The sequence below is a fragment of the Lycium barbarum genome, chromosome 9 (genome assembly GCF_019175385.1).
Source record: "Lycium barbarum isolate Lr01 chromosome 9, ASM1917538v2, whole genome shotgun sequence".
Classification (NCBI taxonomy): Eukaryota; Viridiplantae; Streptophyta; class Magnoliopsida; order Solanales; family Solanaceae; genus Lycium; species Lycium barbarum.
Genome location: NC_083345.1, coordinates 3,193,353 through 3,211,302, shown reverse-complemented (window position 1 = coordinate 3,211,302; position 17,950 = coordinate 3,193,353). Strand labels below are relative to the sequence as shown.

The 17,950-nt window shown below is 31.0% G+C and overlaps 2 pseudogenes; both read right to left on the bottom strand.

The window, feature by feature from the left end:
* Positions 1–208: 208 nt before the first annotated feature.
* On the bottom strand, positions 209–4,009 carry LOC132608805 (sesquiterpene synthase 14b-like; annotated as a pseudogene).
* Positions 4,010–9,265: 5,256 nt separating this feature from the next.
* Positions 9,266–14,089, bottom strand: LOC132610435 (sesquiterpene synthase 14b-like; annotated as a pseudogene).
* Between the last annotated feature and the right edge of the window lie 3,861 nt (positions 14,090–17,950).

Sequence of the window (17,950 nt, the reverse complement as noted above, 5' to 3'; positions counted from 1 at the left end):
GGAAATTATTTTCTTATTTGATTCTACAAAGTCGTATAGAAGCCTTTGTTTTTATTTCTTTTACTTTAATGTTTGCATCACGACTTTCGAGGCTTGAACAACTTGAAGTAGTCAAGCCACTAAACGTGGTTATGTTCTAAAGAAAAGCTATATATGCTTGCAATGAGATTAAAACATCCATCAACAACATATTTGAAACCGGACTCAATACGACTTCATCGCTTATATTTTATTAAACGAAAATATGAGTAAAAAAGACAACACACATGAACTAATGTTCTTGATATGCTGAGACAACTATTCTCAAACATTAATAGAAAGCAGCAACCCCCCAATTTCAGCAATCACTTAGAAATATTTCTAGGTTTTGGAACCATGATATTGTTTGCTTAAAGTTAAGCACTTGATGAATGGTACACATCAACACGATTATCCACATGATGTACTATTGACAGAATCAACAAACAACAAGGTGATGACGTCTTTAAGCTTGTTTATCGAATTTGTAAAATCATCCCCTTCGAGAATTTCTACAAGGCGTGCAAGATTTAAGGCAAGATCGAGGACAATCGTTGGTACTTCAGTAGCACGTAGATATTCTGCGTTTAGGTCTTTCCATGCATTTGTGATTTCCTTCAAAGCCTCAGCATATGCCTCTTGTTTTGAAGCTCCATATTCTTTCATGTAGCATTCAATGAATGAAGCTCCATGTTCTCTTTGTTGTTCGTGCTGCATGAAATAGATTTTAGTATGTGCAATACAACTATACGTCTAAACTTTAAACATCTTTTTTTAAGTTTAAACTTAAATGTTCTAAAACTTTTAAAGCCAATACACTCTTTAAATATAGATAGTTCTAGTAATCAAAACCTACGTATTCTTGCATAATTAAAACTCTGTTTGCTGACTAATTAGCCTATCCATGTTAAAATGTATCTATTTCTCATCTCGTGCCAAATGTACCTCCAAAAAGGCAACGAGAACTACTCATAACTTTAGGGGCAGTTAAAGAATGCTAATAAGGAATATGTTGGCATACTTACTTCATGTCCAATAATATCGTCCTTTAATATGTTGATTAGTGATGAAGCTCGAGCGACCAAAGACTCATTTATCATCCATTCAAAAGTCTCTTTGGCTATAAATTCCTCCATAACAATCAAAGAGGTAACAATAGTTAAAGTAGCGTTTCTCTTATATTCCTCGCATTTTGGAATAGTGTCAGCATTCAACCATTCGGCTTCCTTAAGATAGCTTTTGGTCCACTTTTTTGCCTAATGAAGAAGGAAATATCAGAAGAAGAAAAAATTTAACAAGTAGAATTAGAAGCATATACACATCATAAAAAAAGGTAGTCAGCTCGGTGCACTAAGCTCCCGATATGTACGGGGTTCTGGGAAGAGCCGGACCACAAAGGTCTAGGTTGAAAAGCATATTCCATAGCTTCTTTTGGAAAAATTGTAAGCGTTTTATCTTTTACTTTTCTTTTTCTTCTCTGTCGGTTAGTTTAACCGATTAATGAGGCCGAGTTATTAAGCAAGCTTACCTCATTTTTTGCATAGTAGACACATTCTGCTCTGCCGTCTTTGGTCAATTCTTCTTCTATTTCATCAAAATAATCCATAAAGACTTGATAAAGAGGTCTCATATAGGGCGATATCGAATCCATAGCACTAATGTCACATCTGCACATCAGGGGTTTGTATCAAAGTCCACTAGTAGAAAGTATATATTTAAATTCTGCATATCATTTTACGATAACTAGTGCTACTATACTTGATATATACATATGCATAATAACACTTAATTCTTACTCAACAACGGGGAAATGACAAAGATTGATTATTAAGGTTATACTTTCACCTCTCGATTGCATCAGTGAAAGGCACAAGTTCGTCATAAGTTGCACAAGCATCATAGAGGTCATCAGTGATGGTGATGATAACGATTAATTTTGTTAACGTTCTTCTTGCACATCTATATTTAGGCTCAAAAAACACCTCTGTTGCCCAAAATAACACTCCACCAGTTTGTCTCTTGCATATGGAAATTTATTTACAAAATCCAGGTCTTTCCACCACCTATGTATAATATATATACACACAATCATATTAATGGTTAGTTACGTTTTTATATAGCACACGAATACTATAATTTATATCACGAATTATGTACCATATTCATATATACCTTGTAAGTTCGCTAAGCTCTCTTTGGTGCATCTTTTGCAAAATGTGGAAATCCAATTTCGCAAATTCCAAAAGCAAATTGTTATGTGCTTCAATGTTTCCATAAATACGTAAGTATTTTCCTGCTCCACCTCTTGGTACATTTGTATGAATGGGCTGGCTCAAGGCTTCAATACCTTGGACCTTGAGTGAGTTGTCCAATTTAGGGCCCATGGACTCGAGATGAGTGATGGTAAAAGTTAGAGCTTCTTCAAGCATATCTTCTCCATGTACTCTTAGATGTGTTGTTTCGTATAAACTTAATAATCCTAGCACATCTTTAGTAAGAGTTTCCTTGGACTTCCCATCATGGTTGATGAATTTTTTTGAATACATCTACTTAATTATCATCATGTGAGAGATTAAAATAGTTAAAAAGACACACAAAGCCCAATATATGTGTATGTGTGTGTTAATAATAATTGTATGTTGGTTGCTAGCGTTAAAAGTTGACTCAAAGTAAAAGTTATCTGTCAAAATCTAAAGTTAAGGTCTATGACACCTCATAAAGTATGGATTATTATGTGTGGATATCATGATGTTATTTCTAATATAATGAAAGTTAAATTAGAAATACATAAAGTTGTGCAACTATAAATAAAGGTTATGGTCAAATTTGCTTTTGGTATCCGTCGTCAGAAAGGTAATAAGGGTGTACGTCTTGGTTTGGAAGACCGCAGGTTGAAGGACTTCATCGATTCTCATGGATTCAGATACACTTTCATTTCTAGTATTATTTTAATCTTGATGATTTGACAATATTGGTCTTGAAAAGATGATGGATTTCATTTTGAAGTTTGGACTCTAACAATAGTTATATCTCTACAGAAGCTAGACATTCCATGAGAAATATTTCTCTTGATTATCTTTTTTCAATTGACTTCTAAGAGGATTAACAAATTAAATTTCACTGTGTTACATCTAACTGCAAGTGAAATAAAGATCATGCGCTCTTCCATTTTTAACTGAATTATCCCTGGGCTAACTAAACTTAAATGTGTTCTTTTTAATTTTAAAGTAAGCCTCATCTGTAATTTTTGAATTCATAAAGTTTAAATTCTAAATGCACCTTTATGCTTAGAGATGATAATCACACACCTCATCAACATTTTACTTTTGACCATATATGGACGCCAATATCTCTATTGCTACATGACAAACTCAAAAGCAACAAACTTCTTAAGTGCATAGAAAACCTATATATAGTTGAAAGTTTAATCCAATATTGAAATAATAAAAGAAAAGAAGTAGTAATTCTAAGAGATACGATATACCGGAAGACATGTAATGCCTTTGCTGTCTCACTAGTCGAAAACGAAGAGCAACAACGTAAAGATCATCGACATCATTTTCATTCTGTTCGAATTCATCAAAAATGTTCAGAATGGATGATTTAATCTCATTTTCAAAATGATATGCCACTCCAAGTCGTTGAATTGCATCAATCAATTCAAGTTTTTGGTTACCATTATCGGGTGTTTCCACTAACATTTTCCTGACCTTTTCTTTCAACTCTTCAAGTTCAACTTTTTCTTGCATACTAATTTCCTGCACCAAATTAAAACGAATCGTTAGTATTGCATGTTTTACTAGTATAAAATAGCAGCAAATGCAATGTTATAAAGATATATGAGTGTGTACATACTGTTAGTTGAGGAGTGTAGGAGAGAAAATACTCTCCCCAGACACTTGAGTGATAACTTGCCAACGGACGTGTAATAGTATTATCAATCATTGCTAATTGACTCATACTTTCTCTTTCCCTCAAATGGTTTTCCTAGCTTTAGTTTACTACAAAATACAAATTTGAGATTTTTGCTGCTATATGATGAGGTATTTTATAGTGCAAATAAGGTATTTTATAGTGCAATTGGGACAAGTATCAACTGAGTAGTTATCCAAATGACTTTCCTGTTTCCGGAACTTAGTATTAGTTGAGCATCAAATTATTTGTCGGGATTTCTAAAAATAATTGTTGCAAATTATTTGTCATTTTGGAATTTGAAGATAAAATTAATTATATTTCTCTCCCATTTTACCCTTAATACTCCTGCAGTACATGATAAGTGTCCTTTTGGCCTTTGGCATAACTCTTGACAAAATACTAACTTCTAGAATCATTTTTTTTTTTTTTGACTAACTTACCTTAATTATATTATACTTATTTAATAAAGTTTCTTGATTATATAAAAATATGCTTATCTACATAGAGGTAAATTTGAAAGAAAATAATTAATACCTTCAAGATTATATAAATGGATACTTATGTTGGACCAAACTAATAATTAAAAGCAAAAGGACACTTATTATGGACCAGAGAGAGTAATAATTGTTCTTGAGAATTATAAACACCTAAATTATAGAGAGGTGACACATAAAGAGAATAATATTCAACGAAGAGAGTTTATATTTTAAGACATAAATAAGAGTAAAAAGTCAAAACTCTCTTAACTAATGTTTTTTAAAAGCGTGTAAAAGAGAAACACAATAAATAATTTCAGATGGAGGGAGTAATCTTTTTGTGGGATTACTTTCATAATGGTGGTTGGCTAGAATTTTTATTGAAGATTTTTCTTTATTTACTGTTAATGATTTTCTGTTCCAATTGTCCTAATCGACCTACCCACGTCATTAATGACCGATACTTCCGCTTACCAATATATTATATTATCATGTTTACCTAAAAAGGAAAAAAAAAATCAATACTTAGAGGATGTTTGGATGGACTTAAAAAAAGTAACTTATAAACTGAAAACACCTTATAAACTGCTTTAGATAAAGTAAGTCAAACGGGTTAATTATTTTTTTAAGCTTATTTTAAGCATAAAATAAGCTTATAAGCTAGCCACTCAAAAAAGCTGAAAACAACGTATAAGTCATTTTCAGCAACTTATAAGTCAATCCAAACGGGCTCTCACAATAGTATGGCGGCCCTCTGATATTTTACTATACACTTGCGCAATGAACAATTACAAGATATATTGTTTTAAATACAGAAAATTACATAACTACTATACAAGATTGATTGAAAATTAAATTTCAAAAAACTAAAATAGTTTTTAATTTCATGACCTGCTATCATCCAAAATAACATCACAAAATTCCATCCTCCTCGATCAGTAGCACAGTATTTTATGTAAGAATGGATACTGAAGATGGCTTAATTAATTAGGTTGGCTAGTAAAAAATGTGGGGGAGGAGGCATTAGACGTGGTTTCTAGTTGTTTGTTAATTGGATTTGATAAAAGTGGTTAGATTTTCTTTTTCTGTAGGGATTGTTTGACTAATGGGTGCTTTTGAAACTTCATTAAGAGCCCGTTTGGATTGGCTTATAAGTTGGCTTATAAGCTGTTTTCAGCTTTTTTGAGTGTTTGGCTGGCCAGCTTAAAGTCATTTTATGCTTAAAATAAGCTCAAAAAAATAATTGGACCCATTTGACTTAGTTTATCTAAAGCAGCTTATAAGCTGAAAACAGCTTATAAGCCAAAAAAAATAAGTTGGACTACCCCAACTTATTTTTTTCAGCTTATAAGCTGCAAACAGCTTTAAGCTGTAAGCCAATCCAAACGGGCTCTAAGTGGCAAACATATTAGGGGTCACAATTTGTTGCTAGTTAGAGTTACTAAGATATTATTAATGTAGAAATTAGTTATGAGATAATTTATGTACTATTTTATGTAGGGATTAGTTCTTCGGGGTTAATTATTCCTTCATTAGTTATTTCATCATTTATCTCGCATAAAATAATACATAAATTCTTTTAAAACTTAATTATATAAGTAAAATTTTCACAAATAGCTACCTTTTAGCGGTTTCTAACAACCTATAACTATAAGTTTATTATTTACAATTCGTAGATGGTTTTTCCTATATTTAGGTCCTGGACGCATCGCATAAATATAGCCAAAATATAGACTAAATACACGGAACTGTTGAGCAAATAATGCCTCTATTTAAGGAAAAAAAATCTTTTTCAAAACTAAACAGAAATCTGTTTTTAATGTTCCATAATCACGCAAATCTCATTCTCTTCCATATCTAATCACATATCACATTCAACATCTAATCATTCACATAAAATTTGAATTCAAAAACTCTCTTCATATTTTTTTCCCAAAATATAACTAAAAAAAATCTCTTTTTAATGTTCCATAAATCATGCAAAGCTTGATTTGTTCATCAACTGAATTACACGTTTTACCGTGTAATTGTAACTTTTTATATTTTTTTTATTTTTCTGAAATTTTTAGTTGTTTTTCATATATATTTTGGCTATATTTTTAATTGTATTTTGATTATTATGTTCAATATTACTTATTCTGGTTTCTGTTGACTATATTTAAGATATATTTTTCATATATTTTGACTATATTAGGAAAAATTTCAGAAAAAAAAAAGAGTTGAAGTGAAAACGTTGCTACCTCAATTATGAACTCAATTATGACTATATTTTGGCTATATTTTTTAATTATATTTTGATTAATATGTTCAATATTACTTATTCTGGTTTCTGTTGACTATATTTCAGATATATTTTTCATATATATTGACTATATTTTTCAAAATTTCAGAAAAAAAAATTGCAGTGAAAACGTTGTTATCTCAATTATGAACTCAACTTGAATTCGATATTTCAACAGATGAATTCAAATATATATTCGTCGTTTAAAACGCAAAAATAACAGAGAATCTTACATATTTTAGGAAATAGAATTGAATTTTGGGGGTAAAAGGTTGAAATTAATGAGCAGTTAATACAGAGTAAAAAAAGGAAGTGAAAGAAATCTGAAACTGATTTGAAAAGCACAAAATTAGGGGAGATGGAGAGTTAGAAACGTGTATATTTAGGAAAAGGTGGGAGAGAGAAAGTGTGCAGCTAAAAAATAAGAGTGTGGGGAGTGGTAAGTTAATTGATAGAAAAGTGGGTAACTATAAGTTGTAAAAAATATAATATTATAGCTACTAAACTTAATTATTAAAAAGTATAGTTATGTTCCATAAATATGTAACATAGTAAATTATGCCAAGTAAAAATTACATTATATAATACATAGAGCATATGTAGCATTATGTTGGGCTTTAAAGACCTTAAATTGTTGTGGCAAGGACATAACTAGCCAACCGATGAACATATTGACAACCAGATGACCACATAAATTCAAAAGATATTGTAGCCAAAAATGTATATTTATACACTATGTATAATTTGTGTATGATTATTATACAATTATTATTATATACATATTAAATGTTTGTCAAAACACATTAGTTGAGGTGTGCTTTCTGGATATTCTGTAATGGTTCTATATATCCTGGGTTTCAATGCTTTCATGGAGATTCTCCTGCCACATTCGTCTAAATGTTTTAGTGGACTGTTTTCATATTTTGTTTACTATGCTTTGTGAGAATTTGGAAGAAGGACAAGAAAGGGACAAGGAACTGATTTCCCTTTTTTTTTTTTTTTTTTAAATTACTCTTTTATGTGGGCTTTTTTGTTTGTGGGCTACGACTTGAAAATAGAATGGATTAAGATATATTTCGGGTCATTAGTCCAAAATTGGTCGTTTCTTTTTTCCCAAATATATATGCCATGAGAACGAGTCATTAGTCAATTAGCCTTTTCAAGAACTCAATATAATAAGATTAAGGGAAAACGTTTTTTAGTTTTAAAAGGTAATTGTTCACTATTAAATCGAAAATGGAGTCGATATAATTTAACAAAATCTAAGAAATGATAAAATTGAAATATTTTCATATTTGTTTGTACCCAGTCGTATTGAAGCCTTAGTTTTTATTTCTTATACTTGAATGTAGGGGTGTACAAAGTAAACCGATAAATTGCACCAAATCGATAAACCGAGTCAAACTGAGAAAAAACCCGACTAGTGATTTGGTTTGACTTGGTTTGGTGTTGAAAAAAAAAACCCGACCATTATTGGTTTGGTTTGATTTTAGCTGAAAAGAGTCAAACCGAACCGAACCAACCCAACATTAAATTTATTCAATTTTTAAAATATTTTATACATACAAATATTTATTTGTAATGTAATTTATATATTTCTTAAAAAAAAATCGTAGTTTTTTTGTCTATTATCATATTATTTCTAGCTTGAACTTAGAAATTTGAATGTTAATAAGTTTTACATCCCATGGATGTTAGTAACTCATAGAAAGTTCAAACCAAAACTAACTCAACACTAATGTTAACAAAAGAAATTCAATTTTACGACTAGGAATGACAATAATATCTATTCTTTAGTTTTGCATAATTGGTTTAACGAGTGAAAATACATAACTTAATTTTTTTGTCTTGTAATTAAAACTTATTAGCCGTACTTATTTTAGCATGACTTAGTATTTTTAGATTATAGTCATTTTCTTTATGACTTATTAATTAGCAATATTTATTTTAACCGATTTTATTATCCTTTTTGTTGAACATTTTTATACAATGTCATCACTCATCTCATTTTGTGTTATTTTCTTAAGAAACACCTTAATTATATAGTTGTATCTTACTAGGATTACAAATATAGTTGAAGTAAAAGTTATATGTTTTGTATGAAGACTTTTTCGGGAAAAAACCCGAGGTTGAAAAACTCAAATTTTATTGGTTTGGTTTGGTATATAAATTTAAAAACCCGACGCAATTGATTTAATCTGGTATTTTAAAAATCCGAACCAACCCGGTCCATGTACACCCCTACTTCAATGTTTGCTACATTATTTTCAAGCCTTGAACGTCTTGAAGTAGTCAAACCAGTAAGCGTGGATATATTCTAAAGACAAGCTATAAATGCTTGCAATGAGATTGAAACATCCATCAAGAACATATTTGAAACAGGACTCAATACGATTTCATCGCCTATATTTTATTAAACAAAATATGAGTAAAAAGACAAACATGCATTAACTAATGTTCTTGATATGCTGAGACAACTATTCTCAAACATTAATAGAAAGCAGTGATCCCCCAATTTTAGCAATCACTTAGAAATATTTCTAAGTTTTGGAACCATGCTATTGTTTGCTTAAAGTTAAGCACTTGATGAATGGTACACATCAACGCGATTATCCACAACAAACAACAAGGTGATGGCATCTTTAAGCTTGTTTTTCGAATTTATAAAATCATCCCCTTCGAGAATTTCTACAAGGCATGCAAGATTTAAGACAGGATTGAGGACAAACGTTGGCACTTCAGTAGCACGTAGATATTCCGCATTTGTGTCTTTCGATGCATTTGCGATTTGCTTCCAAGCCTCACCATATGCCTCTTGCTTTGAAGCTCCATATTCTTTCATGTAGCATTCAATGAATGAAGCTCCATGTTCTCTTTGTTGTTCGTGCTGCATGAAATAGATTTCAGTATGTACTGTGTACAATACAACTATATGTTTAATCGGTCAATACATTCTTTTTAAGGGAAATGTCAATAATGTAAAATCTAGCATACAAAATTACATTTTCATAGCCATATTTTTAAATTACACCCCGCATAGCCACTTTTTCACAATATACAACTTTTTACATTTGGAGTAGACAATATATCAACCTTGTATGAAAGTGTATAATAATGTATAGAGTGTATATAATAATGTATAAGAGGTGTTTATATCCAAGAAAATTCAATTGTATACAACATTTTTCACTTATAGTGAGGGTACAAATATACAACAGGCTTTTGAAGTGAGGGTACAAATTGGGTCATTTCGAGTAAAATTACAAACATGGGCTATTTCAGGTAATAGTTTTTCTAAATAGTCACATAGGGTTATTTTCCCTTCTCTTAAGGTAGATAGTTCTAGCTAGTAATCAAAGCCTAAATATTCTTGCATAATTAAATCTTGCTTGATGACTAATTAGCCTATCTATGTTATAATGTAGTGTATTTCTCATCTCGTGCCAAATGTACCTCCAGAATGGGCATCTACCTACTCATAGCTTTAGGGGAAATTAAAGAATGCAAATAAGGAATATGTTGGCATACTTACTTCATGTCCAATAATATCATCCTTTAATCTACTGATTAGTGATGAAGCTCGAGCGACCAAAGACTCATTTATCATCCATTCAAAAGTTTATTTGGCTATAAATTCCTCCATAACAATCAAAGAGGTAACAATAATCATCTGAATGGAAATAGTTAAAGTAGCATTTCTCTTATATTCCTCGCATTTTGGAATAGTGCCAGCATTCATCCATTTGGCTTCCTTAAGATAGCTAATGGGCCTAATTAAGAAGGAAATATCAGAAGAAGAAAAAAGTCAACAAGTAGAATTAGAAGCATATACATATCATAAAAAAGGTAGTTAGCAGGTTCCGGGAAGAGCTAAACCACAAAGTCTATTGCACGAAGCATATTCCATATCTTCTTTCGGATAAATTGTAAGTGTTTTATCTTTTACTTTTCTTTTTCTTCGTTGTATTTAACCGATTAATGAGGCCGAGTTATTAAGCAAGCTTACCTCATTTTTTGCATAGTAGACACATTTTGCTTTACCGTCTGTCGTCAATTCTTCTTCTATTTCATCAAAATAATCCATGAAGACTTGATAAAGAGGTCTCATATAGGGCGATATCGAATCCATAGCAATAATGTCACATCTGCATGTCAGGGGTTTGTATCAAAGTCCACTAGTTGATAGTATATATTTTACTTCTACATATCATTTTACGATAACTTGCACTATATACTTGATATATAGATGCATAATAATACTTAATTCTTACTCAATAACGGGGAAATGACAAAGATAGATTGTTAAGGTTATACTTTCGCCTCTCGATTGCATCGGTAAAAGGCACAAGTTCGTCATAAGTTGCACAAGCATCATAGAGGTCATCAGTGATGGTGATGATAACGATTAAATTTGTTAACGTTCTTCTTGCACGTTTATGTTTAGGCTCAGAAACCACCTCTGTTGCCCAAAAGTAACACTCCACCAGTTTATCTCTTGCATATGGAAATTTGTTCACAAAATCCAGGTCTTTCCACCACCTATACATAATAGGTATATACACAAACATACTAATGGTTAGTTATGTTTTAATATATCACACGAATACTATAATTTATATCACGAAGTATATACCATACTCATAAATACCTTGTAAGTTCGCTAAGCTCTCTTTCGTGCATCTTTTGCAAAATGTGGGAATCCAATTTCGCAAATTTCAAAAGCAAATTGTTATGTGCTTCAATGTTTCATAAATACGTAAGCATTTTCCTGCTCCTCCTCTTGGTACATTTGTATGAATGGGCTGGCTCAAGGCTTCAATAACTTGGACCTTGAGTGAGTTGTCCAATTTAGGGCCCATGGACTCGAGATGAGTGATGGTAAAAGTTAGAGCTTCTTCAAGCATATCTTCTCCATGTACTCTTAGATATGCTGCTTCATATAAACTTAATAATCCTTGCACATCTTTAGTAAGAGTTTCCTTGAACTTCCCATCATGGTTGATAAATTTTTTGAATGCATCTGCTTAATTATCATCTCACTGCTTAATTATCATCATGTGAGAGATTAAACTAGTTAAAAAGACATACAAAGCCCATTATATGTGTATGTGTGTGTGTTAATATTAATTGTATGTTGGTTGCTATCATTAAAAGTTGACTCAAATTAAAAGTTATCTGCCGATATCTAAAGTTAAGGTCAATGACACCTCATAAAGTATGGGTTATTATGTGTGGATATCATGATGTAATTTCTAATATAATGTAAGTTAAATTAGAAATACATAAAGTCGTGCAACTATAAAAAATGTTATGGTCAAATTTTCTTTTGGTATCCCGCCGTTTAAAAGGTAACAAGGGTTTACGTTTTGGTTTGGAAGACCACAGGTTGAAGGACTTCACCAGTTCTCATGGATTCAGATACACTTGCGCTTCTAGTATTATTTTAACCTTGATGATTTGACAAAATTGGTCTTGAAAAGATGATGGATTTCATTTTGAAGTTTGGACTCTAATAATAGTTATATCTCTACAGCAGCTAGACATTCCACAAGAAATATTCCTCTTGGTTATCTTTTTTCAATTGACTTCTAAGAGGATTAACAAATTAAATTTGACTGTGTTACATCTAATTGCAAGTGAAATAAAGATCATGCGCTCTTTCATTTTTAACTGAATTATTCCTGGGCTAACTAAATTAACTTAAATGTGTTCTTTTTAGTTTTAAACTAAGCATCATCTGAATTTTTTTAATTCATAAAGTTTAAATTCTAAATGCACCTTTATGCTTAGACATGATGATCACACCTCATCAATATTTTACTTTTGACCATATATGAGCGCCTATATCTTTATTCTTTATTGCTATATGACAAACTCAAAATCAACGAACTTACTTAAGTTCATAGGAAATCTATATATAGTTGAAAGTCTAACCTAATATTGATATAATAAAAGAAAACGAAGTAGTAATTCTAAGATATATGATATACCAGAAGACATGTAATGCCTTTGTTGTCTTACTAGTCGAAAACGAAGAGCAACAACGTAAATATCATCATCATCATTTTCATTCGTTTCGAGTTCATCAAAAATGTTTTGAATGGATGATTTAATCTCATTTTCAAAATGATATGCCACTCCTAGTAGTTGGATTACATTAATCAATACAAGTTTTTGTGTACTATTATCGGGTGTTTCCACGAACATTTTCTTGACCTTTTCTGTTAACTCTTCAAGTTCAACTTTTTCTTGTATACTAATTTCCTGCACCAAATTTATAAAACTAATCGTTAGTATTATTTTACTACTTTTATATAAAGGCCAGACCCATCGGCGGCCCCTTGTGGTCGTCAAAATCTTTCACTTAGACACCTCAACTAAACCTTGTTCCATTTAGACACCTGAGGTGGACCCTTACTGTGTCATTTAGACACTTTTCGATGAATCGGTCAAATATGTAATGTCTGTATAACACACTCGCTGATGACATGGCTAAATGACAAATTAAATTATGACATGTGTCATTTGATCCATAATAATATAAAAGATAAATTTTGAGTAAAACTAATATTTCAAATAAAATTAAAAAAAAATCTATTTTCTAAACCCAACACATTATTAACACACCAAAAAAAAACACAATTACTAACAAAAGTTTTTTTTTTTGAAATCATGTTCCTGGTGTTCTTCACCATTTTCATGTGTGTTCTTGTTCCAACCACGATTTTAATCCAAAATTTTAAGAAAAACTCTTCCAAATTTGTTATAACTTCAGCTAAAGATTCTCCATGAAGACTCGAAGACAAACTTAAAATTAATTTTTAAAATTTTCATCAAATAAAGTAACTCATTTTAAACCTTGAAGCTTTCTAAAGTACCCTTTAATGGTGTTTTGATGAGTTCCTTTGATTTTTTTTTTCTTTTTACTAGGAGAGAAAGCAAGAAATTGAGTTGAATTAAAAATGTAACTGATTTTTTTTCCTGTAGTGATAGCAGCGGCAGTAATGTCGATGATGGTAGAAAAAGAATGAAGAAGAAGAAGAAGAAGAAGAAGAAGAAGAGGAGAAGGAAATTTAAAAAAAAAAAAGATTTTTGGCCTTTCCAAGCGTTTGTTTGGTGTGAAATCCACATAACTTGCCAAGTCAGCGAAAAGTGTTTAAATGACACAGTAAGGGTCCACCTCAGGTGTCTAAATGGAACAAGGTATAGTTGAGGTGTCTTAAGTGAAAGGCATAGTTAAAGTAAAATAGCAGCAAATGCAATGTTTTAAAGATATCTATGAGTGTGCACATACTGTGAGTTGAGGAGTGTAGGAGAGAAAATAGTCTCCCCAGAAACTAGAGTGATAATTTGCCAACGGACGTGTAATTGTAGTATGAACCATTGCTAATTGACTCATACTTTTATCTTTCCCAAAAATGGCTTTCCTAGCTTTAATTACTACCAATTTGAGATTGTTGCTGCTATATGGTGAGGTATTTTATAGTGCAAATGAGGTATTTTATAGTGCAATTGGGACGACAAGTGTCCATTTGAGTAGTTATCCAAATAACTTTCCTGTTTCCGAAAAGTATTCTCTTCATCTCAAATTATATGTCGTGATTAGAGCTTTCAAAACAGGCTAGTCCAGCCCAAGCCTCGTAGGCCAAGGAATTTGATGAGCTGGGGTGGGCCGTCCCTTCATTTGAATGGGCCTTAAAATGGCTAGCCCAACCCAGCCCTATAAGGGCTACGGGCTGGGGCGGGTCAGCCCTTCCTTTTTTTCAACATTTTTTATAAGAATTATTTTTTTCAATTTAAATTCTAACATTTAAGTATATCAATTTTTTAACATTTCTAATATATGATTATATGGAAGTACATAATCTACGACAACTTACAACATATTCAACACTTATACATTGTCAAGCACATTTGAATCCGTTTGTGATATAATTGTCTTAATTAATATCTCCATCTTCGTCTACAACCATATGCAAAATTTAATTAGTTAAACATTATCAAATAACTACATTTTAGAAACTAATTAGCAGCACTTAAATTCGCTTAATAATATTACCTCTTTGAATTTGGTAAAGCTCAACTACTAATTTGAGTAACAAATTTGACAAGTTCATGATGGATGTAATTTTTATACGTGGTGATTAGAAATTTTAGTATTAGGGTACATTTGGTGATTAAGAATTTAGCAATAGGGATTTAACGCTAACTGAGAAAAGTATTGTATGATACTAAGACTAATTCAATAATCGCAATTCCTACTTTTTACTTCTTTTCTTTTAAATTTTAAGTTAAAATTAAATTTGTAGTCATGAATACAACTTCTAAGCTTGGTGATTAGGATTTAATGCTAGTGATTAAAGTATTGTGTAAATATTAAAACTTATTTGGCAATTACTTTTCCTTTTTTTTTTTTTTGCTTCTTTTTCACAATATTCTCTTAAATTTTAATTTAATCTAAATAGATTTTTGGCCCACGGGCCAGCCCAGCCTCAAGAGCCAGCGGGCTAACTTGGGTTGGGCTTATATGCCTCAGTTTAAATGGGTTTAAATAATCTTAGCCCAACCCTACCCTTATAGAGGACTGGGCTGGGCTGGCCTCAAGGAACAAGCCCATTTTGACTGCTCTAGTCATGATTTCTAAAAATAATTGTCTTAAATTATTTGTATTCAAGACAAAATAAATATTTCTCTCCCATTTTGCCTTTACTACTCTCTCCGGTCACCATAATATATAAGTGTCCTTTTGGCCTTTGGCGCGCTCCTTAACAAAATACTAACTACTAGAAAATAAAATTGACTAACTTGCCCTTAATTAAACAATACTTATTTTATAAAGTTTCTTGATTACATAAAAATACACTTAAATTATCTAAAAAGGAGTAAATTTGAAAATAATTAATTAATATCTTCTTGATTATATAAATGGATACTTATATTAGACCAAAATAAAAAAGCCAAAAGGACACTTATTATGGACCAGAGGGAGTAATAATCGTTCTTGAATACTATAAACACCTGAATTATAAAGAGATGACGCATAAAAAATAATATTCAATAAAGTGAGATTATATCTTAAGACATAAATAAAAGTAAAATAGTCAAAACTCCCTCTTAATTAATGTTTTTTAAGATGTGTAAAAGAGAAATATGACAAATAATTTGAGACCAAGGGAGTAATCTTTTTGTGGATTACTTTCATATAGTGGTGGTTGGCTATAATTTTCTATTGAAGATTTTTCTTTATTTATTGTTAATGATTTTCTGTTCCAATTGTCCTAATCGACCGAACCACGTCATTAATGACCGCTACTCCCACTTCCCTGTAATTAGGGCAATTCGCAGTAATACCTTTATTTTGGGGTGGTCTTTAATTTTTGCTTATCAAAATAAAAATATTTAACTTTTACCCTTCGACTAAAACTTCGGGATTCCGGGTTCGAACCCCCTGCTCAGGCAAATTTAATAAAAAATTCACTAGGCAGAGGTTGCCTACAAATTCTACCCCATCGGGCATAGTTTGCTTGCAAAACCAGACAGAGTTTACAGGTAAATTATGCTTGATGGGGCAGAGTTTGCCTGCAAACTATGCCTTAAGGTAGAGTTTTGCTAGCAAACTGTGCATTAGCAAACTCTATCTGATAAGACATAGTTTGCAGGAAACTTTTGGTCTGTCTTCCAGGTACACACATGCATATTGCTTTTCTATTTCATGCCCTTGATTTAATGGCATTATTTGTCATGCTAATTTTGTACACAAAATTCTACCTTAAAGCAGAGTTTTGCAAAACTCTGTCTTGCGAATCCAAACATCTAATTTGTTAGAATTTTTTTTTAATTTTTTCATTTACTAAACTAGGGTTTGAACCCAACATCTCAGGGTATCAGGCGAGTGACAAAAAATAAAGACCACTAATTTGAAGGGAAAAAATTAAAGACCGCCCCAAATGAAGGGCAATCCGCGCAAAAAAAAAATGCATATTAAGTACTCTTATTATTATACTAGATGGCTGCAGCCCGTGCCAGCACAGGCCCAATGACAATACTGTGCGGAAGGAAAAATTAAAGTCATCTTTCTTTGCATACTCGAGTGTAGCAAATATAGTTACATGAAATGTCTTAATTTGTACGTTCTATTATGCTATTATGATCGAATCTATATCATATTTAAGATTACAAATTTCAAAGTCTTTTTTTTTTTTTAAATATTATCCACATGTAAATTGAAAAGTAAGAAAACTCACATTTACATTGTTAATGTTTTTTTACTTTTCAAATAAATTAAAGAATAAATCTAAGAGTTAGAATGGGAGTAAATGCAAGAGTTTTAATATTGTTGAAGCAAATCTGAATTTAGATTATCGCTTAAATAATTGGAGGTGGAGCCCATTTATTAATCTGAAGTGGGACCCACCAGCTGAGAAATCTCCAGAAGCAATTCGTAAGGGCCCCACATGTACAAAAGTACTAGATGATGAACACCGTGCTACCATGAACCCAACATAAAAAATAATATCATATCTTTCTTTTTAATCTATCTAAAAAAATGATATAGTTTTATCATTTATGTTTAGAAATTATTTAACTTAAAACTTTTCCTTTTACTTTTAATGAAATGATTTAAATTCACATAAATATTTATGATTTATTTTAGACTATAAATTTCAAAGAGCTTTCCTTTCTTTTTAAACTTCGTGTCTAATCAAACTATGTCACATAAATTAGGACAGAGAGACTATCTTTTAGTAATATAATTATGGAATGTTTATTATCGAAAGTATTATAATTCAATTAATTGAAAATATTGTAGACACGTAATTTTGACCCTCCCCGTATGTTTCACTTTATAGTGTTTAAATATTTCTTTTAATTTTAATTTTTTACGTGTCGATTGTATTCTATTTTTATTTAGTAGGCTTATTTGCGAAAATAAAAAAGAACAAAAAATATTTGCAATTTTTAGAATATAATAAATATTGTTTTCATTTGTGACAAAAGAAAGAAAATTTCCCCAATATATATATATATATATATATATATATATATATATATATATATATATATATTTTAATCTATTTTTAGTTAATTTCCAAGTTAAAGATTGTAATAAAAGAGTATCGAGTAACTGAGTATTTTTAATATTGCTTTTAAATTTGGAGTAGTATTTTTATTAATTAAATCAACAATAGAACTAATAGTATATTGCCACTTGGCAAATTTCACTCTTCCACACAAAAAAATACAATCTATTTTTTGAAGG